Source organism: Oncorhynchus mykiss, chromosome 6 (genome assembly GCF_013265735.2).
Source record: "Oncorhynchus mykiss isolate Arlee chromosome 6, USDA_OmykA_1.1, whole genome shotgun sequence".
NCBI lineage: Eukaryota > Metazoa > Chordata > Actinopteri > Salmoniformes > Salmonidae > Oncorhynchus > Oncorhynchus mykiss.
In genome coordinates, this window is record NC_048570.1 from 79,534,092 (window position 1) to 79,543,068 (window position 8,977).

Consider the following 8,977-nt stretch of genomic DNA (forward strand, 5'->3'; position numbering starts at 1 on the left):
CGGACGGCATCATTTCCTTTTCTTTTTTATTTACAGATAGCCAGGGGCACACTGCAACACTCAGACATCATTTACAGATAGCCAGGGGCACACTGCAACACTCAGACATCATTTACAGATAGCCAGGGGCACACTGCAACACTCAGACATCATTTACAGATAGCCAGGGGCACACTGCAACACTCAGACATCATTTACAGATAGCCAGGGGCACACTGCAACACTCAGACATCATTTACAGATAGCCAGGGGCACACTGCAACACTCAGACATCATTTACAGATAGCCAGGGGCACACTGCAACACTCAGACATCATTTACAGATAGCCAGGGGCACACTGCAACACTCAGACATCATTTACAAACAAAGCATGTGTGTTTAATGAGTCCACTAAATCAGAGGGAGTAGGGATGACCGGGGGGGGGGGGATATGCTCATTATAAGTGCGGGAATTGAACCATTTTCCTGTCCTGATAAGCATTCAAAATGTAATGAGTACTTGTGGGTGTCAGGGAAGATATTGGAGTAAAAAGTACATTATTTTCTTTAGGAATGTATTGAAGTAAAAGTAGATGTTGTCAAAAATATAAATAGTAAGGTAAAGTACAGATACCCCCAAAACTACTTTAAAGTAGTACTTTAAAGTATTTTTACTTAAGCACTTTACACCACTACCATTTCTCCTCCTCTCTTCCTCACCTAATATCTCTCCTTTCCCTCCATTTCTCTACTCCATCATTCCGGCTGTCCTCTCCTCCTCTCCCTCCATCTCACCTCAGTGGGTATAGATGGATGCTATGCATGTCAGCACCAGGAAGAAAGCACTACAGTGGCTTGCTTTCCCAAAGTATGAGTCAAATTGTGTGGAGTTTACTGTCTAGGGCTTGGTTCGCTCCTTTGCTCCTCTCCATGTTTGGGGTACCAGACTCTGGACTGGGAGTATCTCGGCCTCTGTCTGTGGGTTACTGTAGCTCCTCTCCATGTCTGGGGTACCAGTCTATGGGCTGGGAGTGGGGGTATCTCTGCCTATGTCTGTGGGTTACTGTAGCTCCTCTCCATGTTAATGAGTATTATTTAAATGAAGCAAAGCCAAGCGAGAGCTGCTTCCTCACGTCGAACAGAAAACAACAAAGAAGAGGATAAAGAAATCTCTAAATGTGTTAAGACCTACTGATATTTTCTAGTGTGAACCAAAGATGCTACCTCACTCAATTTCCATTTGTGATTTCTATCACTTTGATGATACCAAAGATAACCAAAGATTTTGTCATTGCACGGCCGACATGAGTGATGTGGATAGAAGGTTTACTGTATTTCCTTATCCTTACCCCCTCCTCTCCTCTCGTCCTCCTCCCCTCCCCTCACCCTGCCCTGCTTGGTCTCTCAACATCTCTGCTCTCTACTTATAAAGGTAGACATGATACTGAAGCTGTAAACTATGTTACCAAAACAACGAAGATGTTGACAACACTCTAGACATACATATTAACAATGTTCTAGAATTAAATGTTGACAACGTTCGAGAATGACATGTTGACAAGGTTCTAGAATGTTGACAACATTGTAGACAGACATGTTGAAAACGTTCTTGAATTATATGTTTACAATGTTCTAGAATGATATGTTGACAACATTGAACGTTCTAAAATTACATATTGACAACATTCTATACAGACATGTTGACAACATTGAACGTTCTAAAATTACATATTGACAACATTCTATACAGACATGTTGACAACCTCTCTAAAACTCCCAGGACGAGTGCCTTGCTTGAACCAAAGTGTTAAACCACTGTTGACCTCTCTATGACCTTTGACCTTTTACTCTTTGAATACCTCAGCCTGTAGAGACGGGCCACTACTGAAGACTAAAGGAATATCTCTCACTCTCTACGTCCTTATTGCTCTCTCTCTCGCTCTCTCTCTCGCTCTCTCTCACAAGTGGTGCTTTCGCCAGCTCAACCATGCAATGAAAACATACCAAAGGAATTTCTGATCTCCACTCCTGCTGATATACCAAAGCTCTTCTTCTTCTTCTTCTTCTTCTTCTGTCTCCCCTGCCCCCCTCCCTCCCACTCTCCTCCCATCCTCTCTCCTCCCCTTTGAAGGAAGGCCCAGCACTCTGGCCGTGTTTGTCTCTGAATACCTCATAGTGAGAACTCTGTGGTTCTGTGGAGAGAGATTGTCAAAGTGGGTCAGGCAGAACTCAACTAGTTTGGTAACTACTGTTGTTATTGTTACTTCTTTCAAAAAGCTTTATGGTTCTTATTTATTTTGTACGTTTTTTTGGCAGAAGTGTTCTGTTCAAGGTCGCGGAGGACAAGTTTCAAGGTCTTGAGGTTTGAAACGTGTCTGGATGAAGAGATGAAGTGTACTATTTTGTTATCAGACGTTGGGTACTTATTCCGATATTATAATGATGGTAGACTATTGTTTTTTACAGGGTAAAACCAACAACTGCTGTGATAATGTGTTCATATGTTTTCCTTTTCTCGTCTTCTGTGTTGTGATGATTTGATTTGAATGGAATTGTGTTTTTGTATTATTGCTTAACCACTGCTTTAATTTATGCCTTTGTAGAACATCTAGATTTGTATATAGTAGGTTTTTTGAGAGAAAACAAACAAAAAAACAAACAAATGAACATTCAGTTTTGTCTCACAGACTTAGAACATTCTCCTGCTTAGATCAGATGAAGGAGTGGGTTTGTGTTCTTCTTCTCGTGGATCACAGCTCTGTCACTTCAACATGTGTTCTGAACACTGCCAGAGACCATTGCCCTGACAACGGGCCGACACACGTCTGACACTACATCCTATTTCCTATGTAGTGCATTACTTCTGACCAGAACCCTATGGCTAATCCAGGATGTGATCAGGACAATATTGAAAATCAGGATTTTGACGAGGGGATATGTTAATTTCATATCTCTACTAACCCAACCCTATGGCTCTGTTCAAAACTAGTGCACTATACAGGGTGTCATTTCAGATACAGACGTTCTACAGTTGGTACGTACTTCGCTCAACAGCTGTCAAAAAAGCAGCAGTGTGTAATGTGTTTCCTATTCTTTTGACTTTTCAATTTTTTTATTTTATTTTATGGGTATTAATAATAATAATGAGCATCCAAAGATTTCTAAAACAAACCAAAAAGTGGAGAAAAAAAGGAACAATAAGTGAATGAAAACGTTTGAAAAAGCACTGGCATTTGTGAGTTTAAGAGATGTTGAGTTTTGATTTGTCATTCGCAGCACGGGTATAGATGTTAGTAGAAGGCTGTAGGCCGGGGGCTTCTGTAGTCAAGGTTACTCAGCCGTGTAGGGAATCTCCTGTTTAAATGTACAATCTGAAGTGATGTTTTAAACTAAACCAGGGCTGCAAGTCCTCTCAGTGTTGCTCAACCCAGTCCTCTGGTGCCTGATTCATACTATAGGGCCAAGCTGAGCTGTACTGTGGTGGTCTGGTTACAAATGTGTGAATCAGGTATCAGACCACCAACCATTTCACATATTAGGTCTATTCCAACACTTGCACTCCTCTTTCAACTAAGTCAACTAATCATGAAGCCCGTGACTAGTTGAATCAGGGGAGTTAGAGCTGGAATACATCAGATATATAAAACAGTTGGTCCTTAAGGACTGATCTGAGTCACTTTACTGTCTGACACACAGAGTGAGGTGGGTGGAGTTGGGGGGGTTAGCGATGGGATGGATGGGGTCTGGGTGGGGCAGCAGGCCTGCCAGGGGCAGGGTCAGAGAGCTTGTTCTGAACTGCATCTCAAATTAAATCCTATTCCAAATATGTGATGTAGTGCATTAGGTAGGGAATATGGTGTGATAAAGTGCACTAAATAGGGATTAGGGTGTGATTTGAGACACATGCCTCTTGTTCATAATATTGTGTCCCTGCCGCCTAGCTCCACACAGTGTCTGTTGTTTGGTGCAAACTCGTGTAATGACAATGAGCAAAGTCTAATAAACCTACAAAGAAACGTGTGTGTCTATATGGGTGGGACAGCACTTATCTGGTCTATGTGTATGTATGTGTGTGGTCAGTGAACTCAGTTTAGCAGCTTGAAGCTCATCTCATTTCTCAGTGTGTGTGTGTGTGTGTGTGTGTGTGTGTGTGTGTGTGTGTGTGTGTGTGTGTGTGTGTGTGTGTGTGTGCATGCACCATGCTTGTGTGCGTACATGTGTCTGTCTGTGTGTCTCTGTGTGCTTCCATATATGTGTGTTACTGTGTCCCTAATCAGGCTGAGTCTCATCATAGTACTGCAGCGCCTGAGACAATCAGACGTTTGGGCAAATCTGAGGTGGTACCCTATTCCCTAAAGAAGTAGTGGGCTAAAGGTGGTCCTTTTGAATGTGAAAACACTAAAACAATAAAGGGGGGTGAGGCCCTCACTGGGGGCAGGGTTCTCTGGTTTACCTGAAATCACAGTTGGAGGAAACCCGGAATCTGGAGGAAATAAAGCAAGAAATCCAGAATCCTCCAAACAGGACTTCTGGAAAAACAGGGAATTTATTTAAAGTTCCTGGAATTATGCGACCTTACTTGGGGCCTCTTCCAGAAATTATTCATATATTATAAAGAGCTCTGGAAGGTTTAGTTGAACAACAAAAAATACGGAAACCAACTCGCTGACATTTATTTCCAAAGAGAACCCAGTAATTCAATAATTTGTTCCCTTTGAATCCTAGTAAATAAGTGGGGTCACCTTCCCCTAGATCAGCACTCCTGCTCCAAGACACTGTCCTCACGGGCCACAGTATCTCATAGCTTGGTTGGTTTAATCATTTAGGTTCTAATATTCTTGGCTTTGCTACAGCTCAGTGCTGTGCAACATTATCTGCTGTGTTTGCTAAACAAAATGATAAAGAGAAGCAAGTGATGATGTCATCCAGCCTTGGATTTTCAGTGTTAAAATGTAACATTTTCTGTAGTCACTAAAAAGTAGAAAATAAACAGTTGGAATTCCAGCACCTGAATCCAGACTCGTGTCATTTCCTTCAATACTGATGTTAGACTCAAAAGTGTATTTCATATATACAGTACCAGTCAAAAGTTTGGACACACCTACTCATTCAAGGGTTTTTGTTATTTTTAATATTTTCTACATTGTAAAATAATAGTGAAGACATCAAAACTATGAAATAACACCTAGGGAATCATGTAGTAACTAAATATATATATATTTGAGATTCTTCAAAGTAGCCACCCTTCGCCTTGATGACAGCTTTGTACACTCTTGGCATTCTCTCAACCATCTTCATGAGGTACTCACCTGGAATGCATTTAAATGAACAGGTATGCCTTATTAAAAGTTAATTTGTGGAATTTCTTTCCTTCTTAATGCGTTTAAGCCAATCAGTTGTGTTGTGACAAGGTAGGGTTGGTATACAGAAGATAGCCCTATTTGGTAAAAGACCAAGTCCATATTATGGCAAGAACAGCTCAAATAAGCAAAGAGAAACGACAGTACATCATTACTTTAACATGAAGGTCAGTCAATCTGGAAAATTTCAAGAACTTTTAAAGTTTCTTCAAGTGCAGTCGCAAAAACCATCAAGCATTATGATGAAAGGACACCAATAATAAGAAGAGACTTGCTTGGGTCAAGAAAGAAACACAAGCAATGGACATTAGACCAGAGTCCAAATTTTATATTTTTGGTTCCAACCGCCGTGTCTTTGTGAGATGCAGAGTAGGTGAACAGATGATGCATGTGTGGTTCCCACCATGAAACACAGACGAGGAGGTCGCAGGGTAGCCTAGTGGTTAGAGTGTTGGACTAGTAACTGAAAGGTTGCAAGTTCAAATCCCTGAGCTGACAAGGTACAAATCTGTTGTTCTGCCCCTGAACAGGCAGTTCACTGTTCCTAGGCCATTATTGAAAATAAGAATTTGTTCTTTGCCTAGTTAAATAAAGGTTTGCTGGTAACACTGTCAGTGATTTATTTAGAATTCAAGGCACACGCAGCGATTCTGCAGCGATATGTATGCCATGCCATCCCATCTGATTTGTGCTTAATAATTTGTTTTTCAACAGGACATGGCCCAAAACACACTTCCAGGCTGTGTAAGGGCTATTTGACCAAGGAGAGTAATGGAGTGTTGCATCAGATGATCTGGCCTCCACAATCACCCAACCTCAAACCAATTCAAATGGTTTGGGATGAGTTGGACCTCAGAGTGAAGGAAAAGCAGCCAACAAATGCTCAGCATATGTGGGAACTCCTGTTGGAAAAGCATTCCACGTGACTACCTCATAAAGCTGGTTGAGAGAATGCCCAGAGCTGTCATCAAGGCAAAGGGTGGTTACTTTGAAGAATCTCAAATAAAAAATATATTTTGATTTGTTTAAAACTATTTTGGTTACTACATGATTCCATGTGTTATTTCATAGTGTTGATGTCTTCACCATTATTCTACAATGTAGAAAATAGTACAAATAAAGGAAAACCATTGAATGAGTAGGTGTGTCCAAACTTTTGACTGGTTCTGCATGTAGTAGATCAAATGTGTTTTGAACTGCAACTGGCACCTACCCCCCTAGGCACTTCACCTCTGTAGATTGTTATTTTTCTGCTGCTCTTTAATTATTTGTTACTTTTAGGTATTTTTCTTAAAACTGCATTGTTCGTTAAGGGCTTGTAAGTAAGCATTTCACTGTAAGGTCTACCTACACCTGTTGTATTTGGCGCATGTGACAAATAAAATGTGATTTGATTTGATTGACTATTGACATGTCTCCACCTGTTATTTTAAATGCCCACTGATACACTGCACTTCTATTCTTCCACCACTAGATTGCAACATAACACAGTGTAACCCAGTCACCTGCAGAGGGATTCCTCCAGCTGATACAGTATGTTGTTCTACTGAGGTCTCTTTGTGTTGTCATCACCACAGATCATACAGAGTTTCCTATGTCCCAGGCATGTCAAATGAGTCAAATTTGACCCTTTAAAACCTGTTTTCTGTTTATTTAATTGAATGTCCCACCCATCCAGACACTGTAGGACAGGTTAAATATAGAGAATGGATCAGGGACCAGAGTGGAGACAGACATGCCTTAGTTGCATAACAGGTTATCTGTCAGTAGCATTTTATCTGTCCCTTGTTTTGGAATCACACATGCATGCGCACACACATGCACAACCATGAATATTGTTTCAATTATGAACATCAAGAGCAAGCGGCTTATAGGTCAACAAGTTTGAGTGCAGTAATGAAATACATTACATGACCAAAAGTATGTGGACATCTCCTTCCAATATTATGCGTATTAATATGGAGTTGGTCCCCCCTTTTCTGCTAAAACAGCCTCCACTCTTCTGGGAAGGCTTTCCACTAGCAGTTGGAACATTGCTGCAGGGACTTGCTTCCATTCAGCCTCAAGACCATTAGTGTGGTCGGGCACTGTTGTTGGGCGATTAGGCCTTGCTCGCAGTCGACATTCCAACTCATCCCAAAGGTGTTGGATGGGGTTGAGGTCAGTGCTCTGTGCAGGCCAGTCAAGTTGTTCCACATCGATCTCGACAAACCATTTATGTATGGACCTCACTTTGCGCACGGGGCATTGTCATGCTGAAACCTGAAAGGGCCTTCCCAAACTGTTGCCACAAAGTTGGAAACACAGAATCATCAAGAATGCCATTGTATGCTGTAGCGTCAAGATTTCCCTTCACTGGAACTAAGGGGCCTAGCCCAAACCATGAAAAACAGCCCCAGACCATTATTCCCCCTCCACCAAACTTTACAGTTGGCACTATGCATTGGGGCAGGTAGCATTCTCCTGGGATCCGCCAAACCCAGATTAGTCCGTCGGACTGCCAGATGCTCCAGTCCAATGGTGGCGAGCGTTACACCACTCCAGCCAACGCTTGGCATTGCACATGGTGACTTTAGGCTTGTATGCGGCTGCTCGGCCATGCAAACCCATTTTGTGAAGGTCCCGATGAACAGTTATTGTGCTGACGTTGCTTCCAGAGGCAGTTTGGAACTCGGTAGTGAGTGTTGCTTCAGCACTCGGCAGTCCTGTTCTGTGAGCTTGTGTGGCCTACCACTTCACGGCTGAGCCGTTGTTGCTCCTAGACGGTTCCATTTGTCATTTTGCAATGGTAGGATTTATTGTCTTTCTGAATGTATTGTTGCTCTGAGTGGATCTATGACCATTTTTCCTCTGTGAGCAATACATGGTTAACAATATTACTCAAAAGTATCAATAGTGAGCACTGAGTAACGAATACAACATCTCTAATCTCATTATAGGCCTTGTGGGAGCTGGTGGCCTGGATTCGTGTTGTCGTTATTGACTGATTCACTGTATTCACTTTCAAAGACTATGCACAGTTCAAACAAAAAATCTCAACTTTGAATTTTCAAAGTGCTACGATATTATCACTCTTTTAATCTGACTATGCTGCGTTCTCGTGATATTAGAGTTCCCAGGCGACCCTCCAAATCAGAGTATAAATGGGAAACTCAAGAGAAAATTGTCTCCTGAGTTTACGACGTTGTGACGTTTCACCACTGACCTTTTGCATTGCCAACTAAAAGATGACAACTCCAATATTGGTACAAATGTAGCTACTTTGACCATATTGTCAATGTTCAACAATTTAAACAAGCCAACTAACTTTATTATAAACAGCGTTAGCTAGTTTATCGGGCCAGCTAAAATGTGCTAATCATATTGGTTGAAGAACTGTTCAGACCAAAAAGTACATGAATAAAACGAAGTCGTATTTCACAACTACGAAATATAAAACCCAGAGGAGCACATCAACGCAGCACTAATCTGTATATGAACATGTCAGGCACCGAGAACAAAATGTTCACATACAAAATACACGTGCCACGTGCAGACGTGAACGCGCAGCCAATCCACCAATCAAATCAGAGCAGTGGCCGTCCCGCTACAATGTATCAATCCTGGCCTGTGCTGAGGTACACAACACAGAGTTATA